This window comes from Anser cygnoides, chromosome 1 (genome assembly GCF_040182565.1).
Source record: "Anser cygnoides isolate HZ-2024a breed goose chromosome 1, Taihu_goose_T2T_genome, whole genome shotgun sequence".
Taxonomy (NCBI): Eukaryota; Metazoa; Chordata; class Aves; order Anseriformes; family Anatidae; genus Anser; species Anser cygnoides.
This window is the reverse complement of record NC_089873.1, coordinates 198695001-198720730: the sequence shown is the minus strand read 5'-3', so window position 1 is coordinate 198720730 and position 25730 is coordinate 198695001. Positions and strand designations below refer to the sequence as shown.

The 25730-nt window shown below is 35.5% G+C and overlaps 1 protein-coding gene and 1 long non-coding RNA gene across 5 annotated transcripts in view; one reads left to right on the top strand and one right to left on the bottom strand.

Moving 5' to 3' along the window:
• The window catches only part of CNTN5 (contactin 5), a 682193-nt gene that overhangs the window by 345686 nt on the left and 310777 nt on the right, over positions 1-25730 (top strand). The gene's annotated exons all lie outside the window — the stretch shown is intronic.
• On the bottom strand, positions 97-23222 carry LOC106034195 (uncharacterized). Its single transcript, XR_001205854.3, has 3 exons — positions 18267-23222; positions 3672-3741; positions 97-672 (listed from the first exon to the last, which is right to left on the bottom strand). It is a non-coding gene; the product is annotated as an uncharacterized lncRNA (long non-coding RNA).

Genomic DNA, 25730 nt, shown 5'->3' with positions numbered 1-25730 from the left:
TATATAATTACAGTATATAATTACAATATAAATTCATCTTATTCTTTGGGTAGCGTCATTTCTATGACTTTTGAAAAATCTAACTTCATACAGTATGTCTAAACTAAAAAAAGTGTTTTGATGATATGGGAAAAATTAGACAAAAAGAAAATGGTTAAGGATGTTCATATTTGGTAACAAAGCTGTAGACTGTAACTGCTGTAAGTAATTAATTGAAAATTGTAATAAAAACAAACTCCCAAATCATGTCATTAGAATTAATAAATGCTTTTAAGGTTCTCTTTCACACATAGTATTGAAAAAGCATTCAACATTTACTTTCTCATCAATCTAAACAACAATTAATTGACAGCACTTAAATTCTCAGTTGTTTTGCAGAAAGTGTTCGCTAAGGACATATAGAACTTAATTAATGCTTGAACATCAATCTTACTTGCCTAGTCAACTCTCTATATTAAGAAATCTCTTCTCATATGCATATATAACTTAATTTTGGTTCTGTGAATTTTCTCCTCTTTGTTTCTATGTATTGTTAACATTTCCATTATACTTTCAGTGTAAAATAATACCTGATGAATGAAGGATCCACCTTTTCCCCACCTTTTCCATTCTTAAGCTTGATGACGATGTGGTTTACAGCACTATATATTTTTCTAGACTCTGTCCAAAGAACTGAAATTTGGGGATTTAAGACAAGCAACCTATTTTTCAAGGTTAAAGTAGGTAAGACAATGTATGTAAAGGCTACTGGTATGGTCCAACACACTGATATAACAGACAAGAATACTGCTGCTAAGGAGAAAATTTATATGCAAGGGAAATAAAGCTGAAAATAACAGTAGGAAAGACAAATAGCTTGAAGACACTAGGCAAGACTGGATACTAGATAAGTGAATTCACTCACATATGGAAAATGAAGAATATAGTTGCATTTACATTCATTAATTATATTCATAGTCCATGGTTTGCCTAAGGAATCACACATCTCTGTGATGGATCTTCTTTCTGTACTCATAAAATCAGTGTACCTATGTAATGTACAATTACATTACATAAGCCCCTATAAAATATCATACAATTTAGACCACAAATGTTTGTTTCTTTTTGGTAGTATTGTATTATTCTTTTAATTATTATTTTCTGAAAGCAGATTTAAATATATATATATATATTATAAAACAACATTAGCAAAGGATCTTTTAAAGCAAGGGTTGGATTGTTTGTTTTTCACATTTGCACTGCTCAGAAATACTGCTGAGCACCTACTGGAAATGCTAAGTACAGATTAAGATAAACAACACATCTATTAATAAAGCATAAAGAATTTTATACCCAAGAGATCTTGTCATGTGCTAATCACATTACTCTCAGCACCTTACCCACATCCCATTGTAATGCTGATTGATGCTCCCCTGAACATGAGCTAGCAGTGTGCTCAGGTGGCCAAAAAGGCTAATGGCATCCTGGCTTGTATCAGGAATAGTGTCGCAAACAGGACCAGGGAGGTGATTTTTCCCCTGTACTCTGCTCTGGTGAGGCCGCACCTCGAGTACTGTGGTCAGTTTTGGGCTTCTCACTACAAGAAGGACATCGAGGCCCTGGAACGTGTCCAGAGAAGGGCTACGAAGCTGGTGAAGGGCCTGGAACACAAGTCCTATGAGGAGTGGCTGAGGGAACTGGGGTCGTTTAGTTTGGAGAAGAAGAGGTTCAGGGCAGACCTTACTGTTCTCTGCAACTACCTGAAAGGAAGTGGTGGGGAGCTGGGGATCAGCCTCTTCTCACAGGTAACTAGTGATAGGACTGGAATGGTCTCAAGTTGTGCCAGGGGAGGTTTAGGTTGGAAATCAGGAGACATTTCTTCTCAGAAAGGGTAGTCAGGCATTGGAACAGATTGCCCAGGTAAGTGGTGGAGTCACCATCCCTGGGGGTGTTCAAGGAAAGGTTGCACTTGGCGCTTAGGGACACATGGTTTAATGGGTGACGTTGGTGATAGGGTGATGGTTGGCCCAGATGATCCTGAAGGTCTTTTCCAACCTTAATAATTCAATGATCACTCAAAATCTTGTTTTGCATTCAGAATCTTAAGGGCAAAAAGATACAGACCTTGTAAAACCAGGAATTTATTGTTCGTATAAATGAAATTTCAACAAAAATGATTAGCCTGCGTCTCATTGTTGTGAAAAAAGAGAGGAACAAAAATACAGAGAAGAATGTTATTGCAGAGAAGAACCCATTCTCTGATGTTGTTGATTCCCTGACCCATCTGAGTCCCACTGTTGCTGGTGTCATCCTGAGCAGTGTGCTAGAGTGAGTCACCAGTATCTTGAGTATCTTGCACTCCAGAATGGGTGCAAGGATGATGGTCTGTTTCTCCAGCTCTAAGATGCTTAAGGCTTTCTTTTTCCTTTTTTTTTCCCCCCTCCTGGTGTTTTCTAACATACTTTTAGAATTGGGAGTCCACGACTTCATTTTTTATCCACTTTTTTTTTTTTTTTTTTTTTAAATGAGCATCTCACTGTGCTTGATACTTGCTCTTTGGTACTTTTGTTAAACCTATAAGTGTTTTTGCCCAGTTCGCAAGTCTGCATTTCTCTAACTGACTATTAATAGGTCAGTTGTTTACAGCTCTGGGGTCTCTGATGTGATTCTGTGCCCCTTTTCTTATCAGCTTCTGCCAGCATTCCTTTGCAGTACATCCTCTGTCTCCATTTGGAGGTCTCTGTTACCATACTGTATCTGTATTGCCCTACACTACACCATTATGCTAGGGTCATATATATTTATTTCTACCCGGAATAAATACTTTTTTTTTTTCCTTGTGTGTGTATATATATATATAAATATATATATAATTATACATAATTAAAGATAAGCAAAAGGGAATCAAAAATTCCTTCTTCAGGTTTCAGATTGGTCAACTAAAATAAAACTACAGCCAGACCAAGAGAAGTTCTGAGAAAACCTGACAAGTTCAGTTCACATGGAGTAGGGTTCAGCTGTCAATTACTAGGGCTATTCAGAAAACTCCATATAAAATAAGCTGAAAGACTAGAAATGGCATGAGATGACTTATTTTGCACCATCATCCATTGTCAGGTTGAAAGCAACTGCATGGACATTCTTCATACTGTAAAAGTTGGGCCCAAAGGATCTCAGAGAATATGCTGAATTAAACTATGAGGTATTCAAAATCACGTATTGAATCATGTATTCAAAATCACTTGAAATATCTAGTGATTTATCTTTTTGAAAAATAATAATTGAATTCAAGCTGTTTGGCTTAGATTGTGGAGATGTTTTATCTCATATCTCCAAATAGATGAATTTGAATTCTAGAATGACTTGTAGAAAAAGGAAACTGAAATGAAGAAACTGGCCTCATTTGAGGCCCTGTGTATTTGGAGTATGGAGTCCTCACTGCAAAGAGTGGCAAACCAAATGAGTCTTGCATGTATTTTTAATTTCTACAATATAAAGCTTTTGACTTGATCACTCCAGGTTCCTTTCATGGTATTTTCAGAGCATGATTCATTTTCTCCTTCAAGCTAAGATGAATTCTGTTCTAAAAATGCATATTTTTCTCCAGTTACGATGAAGAGAACAAGTGGAGCTATCCCAGGTACATGACGACTATGCTATGGATATCTAAAAAAAAAGGAAGGCAGTCTCACCTGGGAATTGAGTTAGTTCCAATACCAAAAGTCATGAAGTTCACTGTACGTTAAGGACCAGCCAGTATCTCTTCATAGCAGGGAAGGAAACAGATATACTTAATTAAAAATAAATAAATAAATAACATACTACCATCACAAAACAACAGGTTGCTGTCAAGCAGCTCACACAAATAATTATCTCAAAATTACCTCATTTATAATAAGCAGGTTACCTTTTAACTGAGCTAAGTTATTCTTTCTTTATTATTCTTTCTTTAAATTGAATTAATGTAGCCTATTTAAAAATCATATAAAGTAGAATTAATATTATTGTATGGATTGATTCCTTTAACATATTATGTGTATATAAAGCTCGTCTGTTTAAGGGAGTAGAAACTTATTCATAGAAATTCCCAGATTCCTCTGTCCCCTGACTAGAGGCTTGCAGCTGTCCTCTCTTGTATCTCTGGCACGTCAGAATTCATAATTTGTAGAGTCCAGAAAATTTCTCTTTAGGACAAGTCAAATACCCTTTCCTTCTTTGGTCCCAGCAGGATCTAGCACTTTCTCTGTGAGACCAAACTGAGGTCTGCTAAATGTGAAGGTAGTCATGGTTCCCTACAGTGCATGTCTCTGAGAACATTAGCCTGGATGTGCCAAATATCTGTCCTCTCTGCTACACACTTTGAATGCAATTAATTCCCAAGTTTAGATGAGCAATGCTCAACAGACTAAAATTAGTTAATTACAGCAATATGTCCCTCTCCCATTAGTGGGGTTCAGTATCAAATTGGTGCTATTGTGATTAGCCACAAGTCTGTGAGCCAGAGTTGACCCAGCTGATGGTTACGGGAATGCAGCACCCCTGGGACATCCAACCCAGCAGGTGTAGGAAGAAGTTTCTCACACCTGTTTTTTTTTTTTTTTTGGTGGTGGTGGTGGTGGGTTTTTTGTTTATTTTATTTTATTTTATTTTATTTTATTTTATTTTTTATTTTATTTTATTTTATTTTATTTTTGAATTCTTTGTTCCCTTGCTAATAAACAACTAGATGCATTTTTATTAAAAAAAAAAAAAGTAATGGTTCTGACAAAGTGCAGTGATAGGTGTTCTGATTATGGAAGTTACCCATATTAGTGCCCAGCAGGAAATCAAACTCCAGTGAAGTGACCTTTATATTTTTCTTTCCCTTTTAAATTTAGCTTTAGAGTAACTGATTTCCCTGTCTCTTGTAGATTTGTTTCACAAACTTAGCATAGGCATTTGAGTTAAATCTATTTAGTTTCTGTCTTTTCTGTTCCAGCTGTATGCAAAACATCCTTATTAATCTACTACTCTTTCTTGTGTTTTTCTGATTTTTTTTTCCATCCAAGCCTGCATTGAACTAATGGAGGACTTTTTTTTATTATTATTATTTTTAATCTTAAAATTTTCACTGGTATGTAACACTACACTTCCATTCCTCCCTTATTATTTGTTCTATAAGAAACACCTGAAGCAAGTATTACAAATTCATTGAATCCTCAGGAGCCAGGCATGTTTCAAATGAATTACCTGCATAATTTTCTATAGCTTGTTAATTTTAATTCAAATAATTTCCTCTCTTTTACCCTGACACAGAAAGTTCCAAAATTCCCATATTTTCAAAGAAATTTTAGCCAATTTCACTTGCATGACAAGTCAGCAGCAGTTTTGGAAGTATCTGCCTGTGTGTGCATGCATGCATATGTGAGTGAAGGTGTCATAAATACGGGGAAAAAAAGAAGCTGGGAGTATGAATATCATTATGTTACAAGCTTAACATATGACAGTTCACATGATGAAGACTTGTGATAATTCTCATGGCAGCAATATTGCTAGATTAATTTAATTTAATGTTTTTTATTTTTATTATTATTATTATTAATTCAGTAAAGGCATGTAGAGAGAAAAGAGAGGAAATGTTGCCCTACTTCATGTGGATGTTCTCAGGTTTATACAGTGCACAGGAAAATACAACTGTTGAAAGACTAGCAGTAATAAAATGTTTATAAGCAAACATTTAGAATTTTATTAGAGATAACTACCACAAAGCTTAATGAAGGGGGGGAGGGGGCTGTGACTCGTTAGCAGGGCTGTTAGCAGCAAGAGACTTAATGGCACTGGGAAACATTATCTAATGAGACACCCACATTACTGACTTTCAATGAAATTCGTCATCTCTTTCAAACCTGTGAAATCTCTTACACTAAGTTCCTGAATTTTGTTGTGAAGAAAGCAGTCAGAGAAAGAGTGCTTCTAAAACTTTGTAATGACATAGAGGAATTCATGGCTAGTGTGAGGAAAGAAGGCAGCTTGCTTACTGTGATCAGGGTCATGGCAAAGTTCTTGATTATTACGAAAAAGAAGTGAAGAACAACAAAATAAAAACACTGAACTTAGTACAGCATTCTCCTGTAAATTCACAATTTTGTATGTATATAAGTGTTAAAAGAAGGAACAAAATTATAGTTTGCAAGTCACCAGATAGGAAAAGCGACAACATATTACACTGTGAAATCTTAAATAATTAATGTGTTTTTTCATTCAAAAGAAAAATGAGAGGTTTCAGGAGATGGCAAGTAACTAACACTAGACACAAGAAAATAACAGGAAACAAGTGAAAGAAATAAGTTTAAAAAAAAAAAAGTTGGAAAGTATCTTTTGCTTATCATTAGACATCCGTGTATGGCCACTGTTGGAGTTACTGGGTTACTGGGTTACTGGGTTAAACTGACCTTTGGCCTATCTGAGTATGGTCATTCCTCTGATGCACTAGTAGATGCACTAGAGGTGCAAGAGTCTTTCAGAAAGAACAGGAAGTTACAAAGGATAAGAAGCCAAGCCAGGTTAATTGCTATTGTACATGAGGAAGCAGACAGACTTAGAGCACAATGTGTACACAGTAATGCCCTTTCTTAGGTGGGAAGTAAACCTTTTTTTCCAATGAAAGGGCTCTGCCTGGACTATTGTGATGTGCTCAGCTGAAAGGGATCACAAAACAACAAAGGCAAAAGCAAACAAACAACAAAACAAAAACAAAAAACAAGCATATGAAGAATGGTAGAAAAATTGCTTATTCAAAAGCTGATATAATTGGGAAGGGTAGAGCAGTTGAGCTTGGCTGTTCTTTCTTAGTAAGTAACTAAAAGGTAATTACAAACAGGAAATCAAATAAAATGTCCACTGAAAACAACATGAAAATCAGAGGATTAAACTGCAACTGAAGAGATTTAGAATAGACGTTAAGGAAAAGTTTATAATTTTATATGGACACTTGAACATCATAAAAATTGCTTTGGAACATAGAGGAATATTCATCATTGGTGCCAAACAATGTCAGGAATGGTTAGATGCAGTTGATATTATTGCAGGGGTGGTGAACTAGTCTAGATGAATCATAGAGCTCCCCCCAAGCCTTTTTTTCTGTTTTTCTACATCTTCTTTTGAGGTAACTCCTTATGTTTTGATGATGTAAAGGGGACTGTACAAAATTACTGTTTACCTCTACAGTATAAAATTACCTCTACAGTATAAAGAAATGCTATATATTCATGTTGACAAGACAATGCTACATAAATTATACAGAAATTATACTATATACAGATAGTATCATTTAATTTTATGTAATTCTCTGATGAGAAAAAATACAAGTAACAAGCTACCAAGATTATCTGATGTTATGAGTCAGTATGCTATTGTCTTTATAGGTACTAATACTCACAGAAATCTAGTCCTAACTAGTTTTTCAGTAATTCTTTACATAGCTGTCCAAGTAACATCTGAAGAGAGGTAACTATTCTATAGTTTCAGTGTAATTATTGCTAATAAAAGTGGGAGACACAGGACTGTTCTGGAAAAACAAAAAAAAAAAAAAAAAGAAAAAAAAACTTTAAAAAATAATCTACCACATATGTGGAATGGATCCAAATACTACTTGACATGGGTTTATTGTTTTACAAGAATGTGTATGTGCACATTTAAAAGGTACTTAATAGAAACTTTATTTTTCTATTAACAATGCAGTTGCAGTTTTATTATCTATGTCCTACCTTTTTGGGGGAAAACAACAACAACCTACCTTCTAGTGGACTGCTAAAGCAGAAAACATAGTTATTTAATTTCTCAGACACTGAATACAGTTAATTCTCGAGTCCAAAATCCAAAACAAAGCTAAAGGAATGGGTCAAATGGATGAGATTTTTCACCCTTGCTAAACGAAAAACAAAGTAATTATATTATCCTTTAGTGCTATTTTTAAACATAACTTAAAAATCGAACAGCCACAGAGAAAAAGAAACCTCCATACAAAATCCTACAAGTCAAAAAACAAACAAACAAACAAACAAAAACATTATAGTAATAAACCATGACATAGTTAATAAAATGGAAGTCTCACTTACTCTTCCCTTTTCATTAATAATAGAATGAGTAACCTCTTCCTTTTCTAATTTCACATTATGTTCTTGAGAAACCAGAACTATTATATTTAATACATGTTGTAATTCATCTTCATCATGTAATTAAGCATTTGGCTCTATGAATTAAACAGTAATTACAGGTAAGAGAAAGCATAACCTATGTGTAATTTCATTATGAATGAACTCTGTGTATCTTGTTTGTAGTTACCCTCAATGTAGTATAAAAGAATTCCATAAGAATATCAAAACAAAGATATCTTGCAGCATTCAAAAACAGAAACAGGGTGGGGTTTTTTTGTTGTTGTTTTCAAAATATATTAAGTCCTGAAGTATCAGCCTTATTTTAAATAGTCTTCTTTATATCTAGTATGCTTTCTTCAAAATTTAAAATAAATCTGTGTTTCCATATATGTTCTTCTGAACATACACATATGTATGAACATACACATACACATTATATAGTTGGAAGATTTTTTTCCCATCGTTAAATATCAATTTTATCTTAAAGAAAAGAGAGCTTGCACATTTATACCACTTGAAAAAGGAATGGGTGGGAGAAAAGATTTGATTTAGATATAAGACATAAAAGCAGACACTTTTTGCCACTGTTTCATCATTCTTTTTGCATTGTTTCACGCAAGTCCTTATGTCAGCAGTATGAAAAGCCATAATTCGGGAGACACCCCCATTTTATTCCCATATTACTTCATAGACAACATATCCATTATTCAAATCACATATTGGTTGTATTTGCATAGGATTATTTTGACTTTACAGAAACTGGTTTTACATTCAAGTAGTTTCAAAGACAGTGTTTTGTAATGGTCATTATTAAGAATACAAGACTCGGATTTGATATGCATGGAGAAATACAAATAAGCAATAGACTCCTTGGGAAAGTGGTCATGCTTAAGAATATTTCTGCATTTCCTTTAAAATTTTGTACAGATATCTTCATCAGTTTTATCTGCATGGGAAGAAGAAATCTCAACACTTTTAAGGGAAAAATATATATATATTTTATTATTTACTGTTAAGAAGTTTATTATAGAAGATACCTGTAATCATTACTTGCGTACTAAGGACCACAGACCTACTGAGGTACTGCTGAGAACTTTCTAATGTTTTTTTAGATCAGTGGCTGTCTTCATGAAAAAGAAGAATTTAAATTAGCCTATTCAGGATGTTTAATTTATTTCACTAATTGCACATTTTTGTATACACAAAATAATTTGGAATATAATATCTTTCTACTACAACAAAAAAAACTGCAAAACCCAGGTACAATTTAAACTCTGTTTGACTGAAAATATAAAACCCCGACAATATTGTGATTAACTTCTATAGAATGACTAGAAATAAGGCAATAAATATAAATGGATGTGAAAGATAACTCATTTAATCTTGCAGATCTAAAGCCTACATTAACATCGGTCAGATGTTTGAGTAATATTATTAAGGAATGAAATGCAAACCAAATTATTTTTCATTGTTTAAACATTGTAATGTGAGTGGAAGGCTTGTGAACTGTAAGAGCTGTTTCATTGGCTGAAATTTTATGGCATAGTAATATTATGGTCTACATTTTTCTTATTTCTCACATATATTTGCAAGCTTGACTGATTTTTCAAAGTAGACAGCAAATCTTCAATGAAGCTAAAATGCATTTTAAGTGTCTGTATGTGATTTACTGATGGGAGAACTCTTCACTTTTAATTTTAATTTCAGTTTTAGAGTATTTTGGTGATCTATGAAAAATAATAATAATAATAATAACCTGTCTCTGAAAATTTTACTCCTAAATTGCTGAAATATATCTGACAATCCTGTCCTTTAATGGAAAGCAATGATGTATGTGACAAAATTATTTTTGCTGACCTTTTTAATAGAAGCTGAAAGCAAACACTTACATGGGATGTCAGAATCTACCTTATCAGCAGAGAAGCTATTACTTTAATTAAAAGAGTCGTGCACATACGTTGACTTTCTTCAAGTCAAGACCTTAATTGAAAGTCTACATTTCTCAGGTCTTCTGAGAATTCAGTAAGAAAACGTAGATAGATATTAAATCCTAATCCTAGAATAAACACATGTATACAGAATACTTTCCTGTCAAAGATCAAAAGAATCAATGTTTTGTGTAATGGGATTTTACATAGGGCACAAAGGATTTTTTATCCAAGTTAGTAGTATTAAAGTTTGTACTGATTCTACTGCATCCTTTCCTTTCCTTTCCTTTCCTTTCCTTTCCTTTCCTTTCCTTTCCTTTCCTTTCCTTTCCTTTCCTTTCCTTTCCTTTCCTTTCCTTTTTTCCTTTCCTTTCCTTTCCTTTCCTTTCCTTTCCTTTCCTTTCCTTTCCTTTCCTTTCCTTTCCTTTCCTTTCCTTTCCTTTCCTTTCCTTTCCTTTCCTTTCCTTTCCTTTCCTTTCCTTTCCTTTCCTTTCCTTTCCTTTCCTTTCCTTTCCTTTCCTTTCCTTTCCTTTCCTTTCCTTTCCTTTCCTTTCCTTTCCTTTCCTTTCCTTTCCTTTCCTTTCCTTTCCTTTCCTTTCCTTTCCTTTCCTTTCCTTTCCTTTCCTTTCCTTTCCTTTCCTTTCCTTTCCTTTCCTTTCCTTTCCTTTCCTTTCCTTTCCTTTCCTTTCCTTTCCTTTCCTTTCCTTTCCTTTCCTTTCCTTTCCTTTCCTTTCCTTTCCTTTCCTTTCCTTCCCTTCCCGCCCCTTCCCGCCCCTCCCCCTCCCCCTCCCCCTCCCCCTCCCCCTCCCCCTCCCCCTCCCCCTCCCCCTCCCCCTCCCCCTCCCCCTCCCCCTCCCCCTCCCCCTCCCCCTCCCCCTCCCCCTCCCCCTCCCCCCTCCCCCTCCCCCTCCCCCTCCCCCCCCCTCCCCCTCCCCCTCCCCCTCCCCCTCCCCCTCCCTTCCCCTTTCCTTTTCTTTTCCTGGAACAGATGGAATCCCTGAAGGATTCCATGGAACTTGAACACTAAAAGCTAAACAAAACCAGCATTAATTTAGTCCCGTTTGATTGCGGTTCCCTTCTGTGTTTTATGTTGCTGTACAATATTCTTTGGGTGTTTCAGGGTTCTGCTTTCAACTCTGGTGTCTAGCCATCAGCTGGTACTCAAATGACAACAATGTCAGGAATTTGTTCATTCTACTTCATCCTTACACCACTGTTATTGGTGGCTATTGCTTCTCCTGTGCTGCATATTTTCCTGACTGAGAAGTGGCCTGACAGATTTAGGTGAGGAGAAAGTCTTCTGAAGTGCTTCAGGGGACATAGCTTGAGGAAGGCAAAAACAGTAAATGGGTAATGGAACCTATGCTGTACTACTAAATTTCAGGCTGTCACCCTGTAGAAAACTGCTAAATCCAACATAGGAATGATGTGGTTTGTGAATAGGAGCGAAAATGTCCAGTGTCCATTGCCTCTGGTTGTTACTGTTGTATTGTTTCCTTGGGACATGTACATGCATGAAAATTTCTTCTTTCTCAGAAAATGTTTTAATAGCAAAGTTATAAACTGATGTTCACACTGCTAAGAGCTGAGTACTTTTACATATAAGATATGACATTTACTAATAAGTTCAAAATATTCTCATGAATAATTTAAGCTAAACTGTTCCTGTTAAAGTAAAGTACAATTCACAATGTCTTATTATGGCATTCTTATTATGCATGCTGTCTTCATCTCTAGTTCTAAAGAATGAACAAAAATATGTTAGATGACTCAATATGTTACTAGTTTTGTAGCTAGGAGCCCATGTAACAATTACAAAAATTAAGGGTATGTAAGGAAAATCTAGACTTTTACATGAATAATTATGTTTTGTTCAGGCTTTTATACTCTGAAGTTATTACCAGGTGTCACAACAAATTTTCTCTCAGAGAACTTTCTGTGTTTAGAACTCATACAAATTTAAAGGTAAAACAATAGTATCTAAATACCCTTCTGTGTCTCTGTCAGCTAATAATGAATTCACAGACAAGAAAATTGAGGCTAGGAGTGAATAGGAAAATTATTCCAGTCACTGATAGTCTGTGGTGAAAGGTATTGAATGGTTTCTGCAAGTATGGTCCTGTACTTTTTGTTTCTGTACTACAAATTGGTATTTTCAGTAATGTGTTGGGTTGGAAGGAGCAAAATATACTCATTATGGAAAAATAATGGTATTGGATTAAAATTACTTTAAGTTTTACTGCTATCCTGAAGTTATCTAATTCTACAGGTTCGTATCTTGACCTTAATGCAATATCAGACCCCACTGTAAACTAAAAATAATATTTTCATTTAAAAGCAGTAGTCTTCTGAATGATTATTGCTATGTTTAAACAAAAAGTAAATGTCACAATTTCACACCATCAAATTAAAATAATGATGATGGTTGACATTTTAAATTCCATTGCTCATACATTTTTTGTTTTGGTTTGTTTTGTTTTTTCCTCTATCTAAATTACATATGATTTGTTGTTGTTGTTGTTGGTGGTGGTGGTGGTGGTGGTTTGTTTTCCCTTCCTAAAAAAAAAAAAAAAATCTGTATTTTACTTTGATGATCTGTTCACCAGTCTCACTAACTTAAATAGTCTCTATTCTGACTCTCCTGTCACAGTACAGTGTGTGATTTATCTGTTTTTATATCCATAAAGATACAGCTTTAACTAAGTGGTCTCTTGCATAATCAGACTGGCTTGGAGTTCACTAAATGCAATCTTGCACTGTGTATCCCAATTAATCTTGCAGACGGTGGCTAATCACATCCCCACCAGGCAGGCTCACATATCTCACCAAGCTGGATTATTAAAATCCATATTTCACGTTAACAGTCATGTGTGTGAGATTAGTTTCTAAGTAGTAATGCACCTGCCATAAATACCTCATATCTGGTATCTTCTGAAATACTGCTGCTGTCAAAGATGAAAAAGCATGATGTGCATTCAAAACTAGTTTACATTTCTTTTTTATGGGCAACTGATTTTTTCTTGGGTCCTTTCCTTTGTTCTGCTATACCTAAAAAAAATTAAAATAATAATAAAAAAATAAAGCACACAATGTAATGAAGACAGAGCTTGATAAATGATATATTCTCAAGAGACTGATAGAAGAATATAATTCTATTAACTTTATCCATTTTTTATCACTGCAAGTAAAAGTTTAAGTGAGAAAACCTACATTCATGTAGATTTGTACCATTAGTGATACATTAAGGGCTGAATTCCATTTTATAATGCAACTTTTTAAATCTGGAGTAACTCTAGTAAGATCAGTTGGCCTAGAAATTGTCTTAGCATTGTCATTTTACTAATTACATCCTAGGATAAAACACTTTCCGTCTGATTGGTAGACTATTAGCAGAAGATCCAGGCACTGAATCTAGTAGTTTCAAGTCTCTCAAGTCTGTAAAGGCAACCGATGCTACACTTCATGTCCCACACTTTTAAAAGGCAGAATTTCTGTTTTACTCCCCGTGGCGCTCAATATGGTCACAGTATGATTGCCTTCGATTTGCAGTAAAGACCTAACAGAATTTTTCTCAGAACATCACATCAAAGATGGCTTTGGTTTAAGGTGCCATCAGAAGAGTTAAAGTGTATAGCTGCAAGCAAATAAGCTTCGCACAGAATTGCTAAATGTGATGATGCCTTACTTTAAGGAAGTACAAGAGATTAACATGTTTATTATTTTCCTAATGCACCATACTCCTTGATCTTACTCATCATTCCCATGGGAGCACACCAATGTCTGTCTGCATTCAGACAAGCACTGCTGTCTGGCACAGGCAGCTCCAGCTGACTGTTGGACTGATGGGCACAGACCCTGCCCTTTCACAACCTTCCAGGCTTTCTGACAGGTGAATGTCTGAAAATCTCCTAATAGGTGCTCACAGGTTCTTGACAGATCAAACTGATCTTCTGGTGATTTACAGCCCAATAGCTCAATCCTTCCTAAGGAACAAAAACTGTGTTGTTGTTGTTGTTTTTATTATTATGATGATTTTTTTTTTTTAGAATGGATTTATTCCAGTGGCATTTCAGCAGTGGTGTGGTGCGTCTTGGAGTTTTGATGCTTGAACGTAGACAGGTAGTGGAGGAGGAGAGGAGCTAGATATGCCAAGCGTAACTGAGTTTTGTTAAGGACCACACAGTGTATTCACAACTTAATATTAAAAAGATATAATTAGACTCTTCAAATCGTCATATTTATGATGATTACTTTTGTTGAAATGTATATGGAAAGTGACAGAAAATGCAAATGAAATGTTCCTGCTTTTTGATCTTCCAATTGTACTTAAGGTCTATCAGTTACTCAACAGTTATCTTTAAATAAATAAGATAAAAGGTTTAAAATTATAGCCATAAAAATGAGATTGTTGTATGAAATCAGATAAATAAAAGCATATTTAAAATTTCATGTTTATTGACTATATATTCAGAAGCACAATTTCAAAGACACATTTAGATAGACTTTCAAGTTGCATTTCATAATGTGTGTTCCCTGGTACACTGAATACTGTGTAACAGCAGTGGCCCACTTTTAAATATTCCTAAACACTGTTTTATTTTTATTTTACAAGTCCATCACAGTTTGAGGGAGTTGCTTGGATTTACTGTTGTTTATCTTTAACAAACCTCCATATGAAAGATGTTCCATTATCAGTCACAAATTGCTGCTAATGTTTCAAAGCATGTCACATGAAGAGGGAAAATGCATGAAGACAAATCGGACACCATACAGCTAGGTAACTGCTGAACACCCTCCAGGGACACGCAAACGAGAATAAGAAATATGCTGTAAGTCCTGAGGTCAAATACTTTACCTAAGAAGTACATTAATCCCTTAGAGAAGTTCTGCTTTGAGAGTTTAATTTCTCTTAGGCAAAGAAACAAGAAAAACAAAAAGCAGCAAAAGCCATCCAAACCTATGAATTCACTGACATAAATACTGGTATGGGGGTATAATATAGTGCTTGATAATAATGTATTAATACTTAGCAGCCTGTTGTGCTGTATTTTTTACAAATTCAGAGTAACTCCTGCAAGCAATGTATCAACCAAAAATCAGTAGTCAGCAGAAAAGGACACAGACATGATATAATGTCTCATGAGTAGCATCAGAGCAAACCAGCTGCCTAATATAGTAGAGAATGGCTGTTACTCAGGGTCATCAGGTCTGGTCTGGACTGGTCACAACGGTTACGTTAATTATGCAAATTACAAGAATCATAGAATATCTGGAGCTGGAAGGAACCCACAAAGATCATCAAGTCCAACTCCTGGCTCCACACAGGACCACCTAAAAATCAGATCATATGTCTGAGGGTGTTGTCCAAACACTTCTTCAACTCTGTCTGGCAAGCTCCATGCTGTGACTACCTCCCTGGGGAGCCAGTTCCAGTGCCCAACCATCCTCTCAGTGAACCTTTTCCTAATATCCAACTTGAACTTCCATGTCACAGCTTCATGGCATTCCCTTGGCATATAGATTTTACATGTGTCCCAGCCAGACAGCCAACCAGCCCTTCCTATTTATCAATACTATTTCTAACAAATTATTGTTTGATTACATTGAGTTATTTGAAAATTGAAATAATACATGCTGACTTTAAGGTCTTTGATAAGAGTTAAATTTCAGACAGTCTCCTACGGTATTATCCTGGAGAAGCTGGCAGCCCATGGCTTGGACAGGTACATTCTTTGCTGGGTTAAAAGCTGGCTGGATGGCTGGGCCCAGAGAGTAGTGGTGAACAGAGTGAAATCCAGCTGGCGAGTGGTATTCCTCAGGGGCTGGTGTTGGGGCCAATCCTCTTTAATATCTCTATTGATGATTTGGATGAGGGAATTGAGTGCACCCTCAGTAAGTTTGCGGACAACATCAAGTTGGGGGGAAGTGTCGATCTGCTGGAGGGTAAGAACGCCCTCTAGCGGGACCTGGACAGGATGGGTCAATGGGCAGAGGTCAGTGGAATTAGGTTCAATATGGCTAAGTGCTGGGTCCTGCATTTTAGCCACAACAACCCATGCAGCACGTGGGGGAGAGTGACTGGAAAGCTGTGCAGAGGAAAAGGATATGGGGGTGCTGACTGATGCTCACCTGAGCATGAGCTAGCAGTGTGCCCAGGTGGCCAAAAAGGCCAATGGCATCCTGGCTTGTATCAGGAATAGTGTCGCAAGCGGGACCAGGGAGGTGATCATTCCCCTGTACTCTGGTCTGGTGAGGCTGCACCTCGAGGACTGTGGTCAGTTTTGGGCTTCTCACTACAAGAAGGACATCTAGGCCCTGGAACATGTCCAGAGAAGGGCTACAAAGCTGGTGAAGGGCCTGGAACACAAGTCCTATGAGGAGTGGCTGAGGGAACTGAGGTTGTTTAGTCCGGAGAAGAGCAGGCTCGGGGCAGACCTTATTGCTCCCTGCAACTACCTGGAAGGAAGGTGTGGGGATCTGGGGGTTGGCTTCTTCTCACAGGTGATAGGACTAGAGGGAGTGGCCTCAAGTTGTGCCAGGGGAGGTTTAGGTTGGAAATCAGGAGAAATTTCTTCTCTGAAAGAATAGTCAGGCATTGGAACAGGAATTGGCTCAGGGAAGTGGTGGTATCACCGTCCTTGGGGGTGTTCAAGGAAAGTTTGGACCTAGCGCTTAGGGACATGGTTTAATGGGTGACGTTGGTGATAGGGTTGGTGATGGTTGGCCCAGATGATCTTGAGGGTCTTTTCCAACCTACAGAATTCTACGATTCTGTGATTCTGACAAAGTAACTACGCACCCCAACTACTTTGGTGCATGTGATATTTGAATAGAGTTAGGCTGATATTTTGGCTAATCATGTTCATAAAATCTTAAGTTTGACTGACAGTCTTTAATGACAGTATTTAATTGTACATATGTATGATTTTGCTTTCTTCTGAAATACTTTTGGCTGTTTGGTTAGCGATAGCTGAGAGGGAAATCCTTCATCTGGTTTGACATAATTCTACCTGCAGAGCATGATAAATTATGTTATTAGTATCAAATCAGTGTTAACCACTGTCGGAAGCAAGGGAAAAAAAGTGTTTTAAAGTTTTAATTTTTAAGATTTTAAATTATTAAAGGTCTTTTCATACATTGACTGCCTTAATTTACATGAAAAACGTGAAGACTTCTATCGCTTACTTCAATTTACTGCATTCATTTAATTGAAATTGCATATAAGGCAGTTTAACCAAACTAAGCAATCTTCAGAACAATTATAATTCTAAATATATACTATTTAATTGTTACGTGAAGAGAGTCACACATAAGAGGGGATACTACTGCCTAAGTAAAATCTTTGGAATGAAAGGGATAGATGACTTTTTCAGCAGCAAAATGGTTTTATCCACAATATTTTGTCCATGACTTGTAAACTGCTTTCAGATAACAGTTTCACCTTGGACTTTCAAAATACAGTTCATCTGTCTTTAGCTGGTGATAGGAAAAAAAGAGGATTTGGTGTACTAAAAGATCCTGAAGTTTTGCAACAAGCAAGCAGAAGGATTTGTAGGTTTAGATCCCCAAAGCACCTACAGCATTCTCACAAACTATAATTCAGATCTGTACAGAAAAAAAAAAAAAAAAAAAAAAAAGTCCTTAGACTGTCCTTTTACAGGAAGCTTGCAGAGAATAAAGAAGTTCTGTATTTTGATGCTAGCTTTTAAATTTCTGTGAAGAACATCACGTGAGTGTGAGAATATACAAATAATTTCAGAATTCACTGAGTGTATGAGAAACCAGGCTACGTCACGAAATCTTTGTATGTAAACAGGTATCGAAAAGAATCTAGAATCCTGCAATTCCCAATTAGTGGCATTATCATGGCATTATCTCTTGCTTTCTTTCCTCTGTTTGAAGAATTTTCAGTTAAAAAAATGAAGGAACTGGTCTGGAGAACAGTATGGGCCTTATGTTTAGGCTGCCTTGCCAAACAGGAGGGTAAATTTCAGGACTTGAATATTGTGGCTTAACCCAGCAGGCAGCTCAGCACCACACAGACGTTCGCTCACCCTTTCCTCCAGCCAGTGGGATGGGGGTGAGAATTGGGAAAGAAAAGTAAAAGCTTATGGGTTGAGATAAAGACAGTTTAAATAGACAGAAAAGAAAGATAAATAATAATAATAATAATTATTATTATTATTATATGACAAACCAAGTTATGCACAATGCAATTGCTCACCACCCACTGACAGATACCCAGCCTCTCCCTGAGCAGTGGTCCCCACTCCACTTTGACCAGCCACACCATATTAATTGTTCCTTATGATGTCAGATGGTATGCAATATCCCTTTGGCCAGTCTGGGTAAGCTGTCCTGGTTTTGTCCCATCCAAGCCCCTTGTGCACCCCCAGCCTGTTCACTGGCAGGGCAGGATGAGAAGCTGAAAAGTCCTTAACTTTGTGCAAGCACTGCTCTGCAAAAATTAAAACATCAGCATATTATCAACATTATTCTCATGCTAAATCCAAAACACAGCACCATACCAGCTACTTGGAGCAAAATTAACTCAATCCTAGCCAAAACCAGAACAAAAATGAATCAAAAAAACAGGGAATTTGAAATTGTTTGTCATATTCATGGGTAGTTTTGGCTTCTCTGATATTCTATATTTCAACCCCAAAATATCACTTACCTAAATTTTTTTATTAAAGCATGTTACCAGCTCTGTGTTTTTCTTTACATCACTACATCATTGAAAGGTAATGCAGTACTTTATTTAATCATGTTATCTATTGTCCTTTCTGTGTCAGCCTACTAGCCACTGATGCTGTTCAGAAAGCTGAGTCCACAGAACACACACCTTCATCATTCTCACTGTAGATCTGCTGTGCCAGTTGTTCTCCTGTCCTGGGATTAAAATATCCAATGCTACATTACTTTACTAAAAGCTGAGGTGACAAAGCATGCACCTGTATTACTGTTCACTCCATCTGTCCTGTTACTTTCCTCTTTTCTCACAACAGAGCATCCACCATTAGTGAAAGTAGTCTGCTTACACACTGCTTTAAATGTTATGTTTAGTTCACAAGGAAAGCTTAAGTACTCAAAGACAGTCAGTCCAAATAGCTGTTATTACAAGTTATTGTTGCATCATAAACAATTTTATACTTGATCCTACTCTTTCAGATCATGAAAGAATTTTCCATTGATCTCAGTGTGGGATGACTTTGGATGTGCCAGCAAAAGTAACAGATTTTATTTTAAAAAGAAGAAAAAATAATAATAATCTAACCATATGAAGTAGTATAATTGTTTTTCTCCAGTACTCTGAATCAACTTGATTAAAAATAAAAAATAAAAAATAAAAAATAAAAAATAAAAAAATGGTGGAATAACTGCTTAAGTAAGATGCATAGGCAATTTTATCAGTGGCTGTAATGGAACAGTAAATGGGTGCAGTACTTACCTGATTAAAAGCCTGACTAATGTTGCAAACAATATAGAGTTAAATACTGTGATAATATAATTCAGGCTGGAAGCGACATTTTCAACATGTAGTTCCTTAAAGCACACAGCAGGTCTCATTTCTTCATCAGTACAAAATCTATAAGATGTGTTGCTCCAGTCTGACCAAGCACAACCTCTCCTCACAGGGCTGATACTGAAGCTTCCACCATCTCAGTGGCCTCCCCTGAACTCCCTCCCATTGGTCACTCTTTCTTGTACTACAGGGCACAAAACTGAATGCAGTATCTAGATGAGCTCTTGCAAGCACCATGTAGAGGGTGGAAGTCACTTCTCTGGGTCTCCTGGCTTTGCCTGGGTCCCTGGGTCTTCTGGCTTTGCCTATGTTCCCACAGCCCAGGTTGCTTTTGGGTTCCTTACTGCACAGTGTGGGCTCATGTCTACCCAAGTGCTTTTATTGCAGAGCTGCTCCTCAGCCTGCAGGTTTCCATCAGAAGCATTTGTAAAAAAAACATAGCAGTGGAAATTAAAAAACCAACCAACCAACCAAAGAAACCCTGATATGTGAATGACAATGTGAAGACATAAATTGTCTTCACATTGAAGAGGTAAAGGCAACCAAGTTCAAATAATAAACTAATAGGACACTCCTATAAAAACAACAACAACAACAACAGCAAACATATATATATATATATCAAATGTGATAAATGAAAGCAATATATGATCTTGCATATTCTGAAGTGGCTGTAGCCTCAGACCATTCTTCTAACAACATTGAACTTAAATGTTAGTCTTGCAGTTTATGCAAGTTATGGCAGTGTGCAAACACCGAATTACATGACTCAGTTTAATACACAGTTAAGTAATGTAAGTGTGTGCATGCTCAGCCCAATATGACCTAAATGTGTTAAGAAGATATGCAGGAACAGTAAATTACATTCAGCAAGGTTTAATAATATTTTGTGCACTGAGATGTCATCCATTTCCATGTCATCCTGTGTCATCTTTGCTGCACTCCAGCTTTCAAAGGCTTCTGTTGTTCCTGCTAAGTCAAAAAAGTCAGCATCTTCTTTCTCTCTGTGTTACCACTACCACTCAGAATAATATTTTTTCTTCAAACTGGCCTTTGAATTTTGTGCATTTGTAAAATAAACCTTTCCAAAAAGGTACATTGGTAGGATACAAGTGATCTGTAATTCAGAAGAACCTCTCAGAACACAAACCTCTGTGTCTAAGCGCACATCTGTTTTGGCAAACGCTATAGAATTTCAGTTTGACTTAACTAAAAGAGAGTTGCCTTCACTGACAGCATGATATATTTTAAAAATAGATTCACTTATTTTTCTGGAATATCTTTTTTTTTTTTTTCTCCCCAGACAGATTAATAAATTTTCCAGTTTTGATCAGAAATTACTGTTATACTCTTTGTGAAGGGATGTTACAGTCACCACCTGTAGCAGCTCTCCTGCCTGGCTCCTGGAGCCCAGCCTCCTTTCTCCTGCTTGGTTGGTCAGCAAAGATCACAAATAAAAGCATACACATGACAATCTGCAGGTTAACAAACACACATTTGCAGATCCCAAATACTGGCACAGCCCTTCTGTCTATCCAGTACCTCTGCTTGTATTCTGAGCCCCAGCAGGTCTCCTCCTCACCTGCTAGATTTGTTAACCTCAATGAAGCAGATACTCTTAATTTCCATATATCACTCTGTATTTTGCTATAAACATTAATACATGATTTGGTTTTACATATATTATATACACATTAATCAGAGTAGTATGAAGCAACACAGCTTATAGATTTTGTACTGAAGAAGAAATGAGACCTGGTGTGTGCTTTAAGGAACTACATGTTGAAAATGTTATACTATAGACATTTTTGTATCTCAAAAGACCATCTTTAAATATTTTTCTATTTACATTTTTCTTGGTCTTTTAAGACCTGTCAAAATGATGTAATAGAGCATTAGTCTTGCTGTTGCATTGGCTTTAATAAAATTCATATTACACACTAAGCTCTCCTTTTGTTTTTTAAAATAACACAAAGTTTACCAAAAATATTTCATCAAGTTATCCCCACGCATTTTATTTTTTCTATTGTTTTATATATTATGTCAGTTATTACTGGTTTCTGTTACTAATGCTATATTGTCTGGAAGCATCCAGAAATGGAGAACATATTTTTCTCTAAAACAGTCTGCTCTGAAGTCTTTTTGAATCTGAAGAAGAGGGAATTTCAAACCTAAATTCCTTTTACTATCATGCCTAAAAGCATATAATCAGAGCTCCATAAACTTGTCACTTGCATAAATATCTTTACTAATTAAACATGATCTGATGATAGTTTCTAAAGAATGAAGAACTCAAAATATTATAAAATTAATTTGATAAACATAATCTTAACTTAGATACCATCTATAAACACAATTAAAGTTTTTTTAAAAAATGGGCAGAACTCATATTTTGCATCTGATTTCAGAATTAGACATATTATATGGGATTTATTTTACTCATCTTTAGGTTTCCACTTCAGAGCTAGTCACTTCCAGTGCTGCTCATAATCTTTGGAAAGAAAAGCACTTTACATATACAATTCATCCACTTTGGTGGGAGATTAATTATGCTCTTCATTTGAGATTTATTTATTTTTCTTCACTCACTACAAAATAACACTGAATGACTTGCATAATGTAGGCACCTGCATTTGGTTGTTTAAATCCCATCCTATTACTTTCTTACCATAGGAGTGATGTGTTGTCAGTTCAAGTGTTTTTTTATATTAAGAAATGCACTATTTATCATAAAATGTAGTTTTCTGAATTCCACACTTATCTATAATTCCCACATTGCAGGTAGCATTTACAGTTCCCTCAAAACTAAATAGAGATATGAAGATGCATTTGAGAGTAGAATTTTGGTCAAAGAAAATCATAATGCAATGGACTTTGTCACTTCCATTTTTGGAGCTCTTTAATGTATTTAAAATTAAAATAGCTAATTAATTTTTTTTGTTTGTTTGTTTTTATTTATTTGATCGGCTAGTTTTAGTCATTTGCTTTCCAGCTATGACTGTAACAAAGCCTCATGGTATAAGACAGTTTCAGTAACATGTTTTCTTCTTCTACCCTGTTTTGTTTTTTTTTTTTTTTCAATATGAAGTTTAAATATTCTGTGCATTGTTCTTGTATTTGTAGAAATTAGACGGAATTTACTGATACCAGATCAGCCACAATGCATAAGAACCCCCCCAAATATGTCCACTGTCTATTGTATGTGGAAACATTTCTGATCCAGAAACATCATGTTTATTTTCAAACTGTAATGTGCTAGTGAGTTACACCACTGCAGTAACAGTCTTGAACAAAAGATGAAATAGCTCTATATTTTGATTTCTGAGTATTATTGTTATAATTTCATTTATACATGTGCATTAGTATGCAAAATTTTTAACAGATTTAACAAATAACAATACTTGAATTGAAGAGCCACACATTCAGTTCATCGTAGCTACTTGTGGAAGGAAATGAACTAAGTTATAAGATACAGGGTTTTATTTTACCCCATTTGGTGTTTCTAAATGCTTTCTAGAATAGTAATTCTATAAAGATTATTGTATTTGAAGGTGATAAATTTTAAGGTCAAATCTGGGACATACGTAAATGGAAGGAAGACTAAAATGAAAAAGAAAAATATTTTCAGCCTAGACTAGGAGAAAAAATTACTTTTAGAAAAGTGGCAGTATGCCAGCTTCACTGATAGTAGTTGATAATTACCTTCAACAGCAGGCCACACACCTGTTTCAGGAGGTATAAGGGTGTAAATCATTAACCCCTGAAGTCCCAAGATTTTATTTTTAATTTTCCTATTTGGACCCCTAAACTCAGCATCATAGGGACAGATGGTTGAGCATGACTACTGTTTACCAGAGCAGAGCTCTCCAATTTTTTTGCAAGTGAGGGGAAAGCATTGCACTGTGGGATAAGGCCAGACTCTTCCCATAAGGTCATAAATTATTTTCATGCCTGTAATAATTTTGCTGATCAGGACTTTAAAGCTGATGCAATGATGGTAAACATACTCCCATAACAAAACCCACCATAACCCTTACTATCTGTGGAATATATATACATTGATTCAAAAACAAACAAACAAACAAAAAAAAAAAACTTGTAATATGGGTGGTAAAGATTGCCATAAAGATTTGTGAAGCTAAAAATGGAGAAATAGATATTTAAGAATTCTATTTATGGATGTAATCAAAAGGTTATATTTCACTCAGTGTTTAAACTGGTCTCAGTAGAGCCCAAAACAGTCTAAAAACAACATTGGTCTTTCTGTGACATTTGGTTTGAGGAGTAAACATACATTTAATCTCAATGTGCGAGACATGCTTTATTTGTTTTTCCTTGGAGACTAATGTAGGTTAACACATCTTCTTGTGAAAAATTTGAAGATTACACCAGAATTACAAATGATAAAGCTGAAGCATAGAGGGACTAATAGATTTTCCCGCCTCTAAAATTAGCCATATAACCTAGTCATTATTTCAATATTCAGTGCTGTTCAGAGAGTGCATTTAAACACTTTTTTATAGAAACTGCTGGTGCTGAACAGGAAGGAAGGAAGGAAGGAAGGAAGGAAGGAAGGAAGGAAGGAAGGAAGGAAGGAAGGAAGGAAGGAAGGAAGGAAGGAAGGAAGGAAGGAAGGAAGGGAAAGAAAAAGAAAGAAAAAGAAAGAAAAAGAAAGAAAAAGAGAAAATAAAGAAAAAGAAAAAGAAAGAAAAAGAAGAAAAAGAAAGAAAGAAAGAAAGAAAGAAAGAAAGAAAGAAAGAAAGAGAAAGAAAAAGAAAGAGAGAGAAAGAAAAAGAAAGAAAGAAAGAAAGAAAGAAAGAAAGAAAGAAAGAAAGAAAGAAAGAAAGAAAGAAAGAAAGAAAGAAAGAAAGAAAGAAAGAAAGAAAGAAAGAAAGAAAGAAAAGAAAGAAAGAAAAAGAAAGAAAGAAAGAAAGAAAGAAAGAAAGAACATTTCTGCAGGGCAAAGCTAAGACACCAAGCACAGTATTTTTATAATAGCAGTAGGTAATTCTTAAGAAAAAGGGCACCTAATATTTCAGTAGCACAGTGAAACATACTGTGCGTTCTTCTTTTTAAGTTTCTCTTCAAAGTGATGTTACAGCCTTTTATGTTGTTTCTTGACCATATTGAGATGTTCATTAATACTGAACTAGCATTTTCCCCACTTCTCCTTAATCCTCTCCGTCCCTCCCCCATCCACCTCCCCTCAAAAATTAAAAAAATAAATAAATAAAAATAAATAAATAATGGATTAAAAAATAATAATAAAAAAAGGAAAACTATAGAAGGAAGACTAATGTAATGTGACTAGTCATGGAATCTTTGAAACAGGTTTTGTTTCTGAAAGGTACATTATTTTATTTCTTTCTTAGTTGTTTGATTGGTGGTGGGTTTTGCTCCTTTCTCAAGTTTTTTTTTCAATAGTGACTAAAAATATGGACATTTTGTCCCTGGATATTCAAACCACTGAACACATAATTGAGAAGTGCATGAATTTTTCAAAGACCATTTATGCTGCTTCATCTCTAAAATGAGTCCACTGAAGTTTACCCATCTTGCCAACTGTCTAGAGTTTGAGGAAAAGGGAGCAAATACTTAGGTAAGAACACAGTATGCTTGGAGTTAAGCATCTTTTATTTTTTATTAAGCAGTCCAGGTTAGTGTGTCTTTGTAAATCAGAATGTTGTTTCATGCATATCATTAAGAGAATGCAGCACATAGTGATGCTAACTTAATATGACATAGATACTTGAATTATTCAAAAAATAATTCATTATTCAAATTTAAAAATTATATTGAAAAATTGAAGGCCAGTTATAAGGGTAATTTCAAAGAATCAACACCTTATATACACACATTCTTAAAATTACTACCTTTAAATATACAAGGATATTTGTTGACTGAATAAATTTTAGATGTTAAGTTATTGATACTCATAAATACTGGTAATAGACATCTGAATAAATGTTTAACCATGGTTCTACACAGTGTAACATCTCAAATAATTAGAATGACATTAGGCTGATAGAAAAAAAAAAAAAAGTCTTTCTGATGGCAACTGTAAGTCTACATGTGAAATAATATGGATTTCAAGCAAATAACCTTGAAAAAATTTACATGACTTAAAAATGTAGTTGCCACTGTTACATTCTCTAAAGTTCA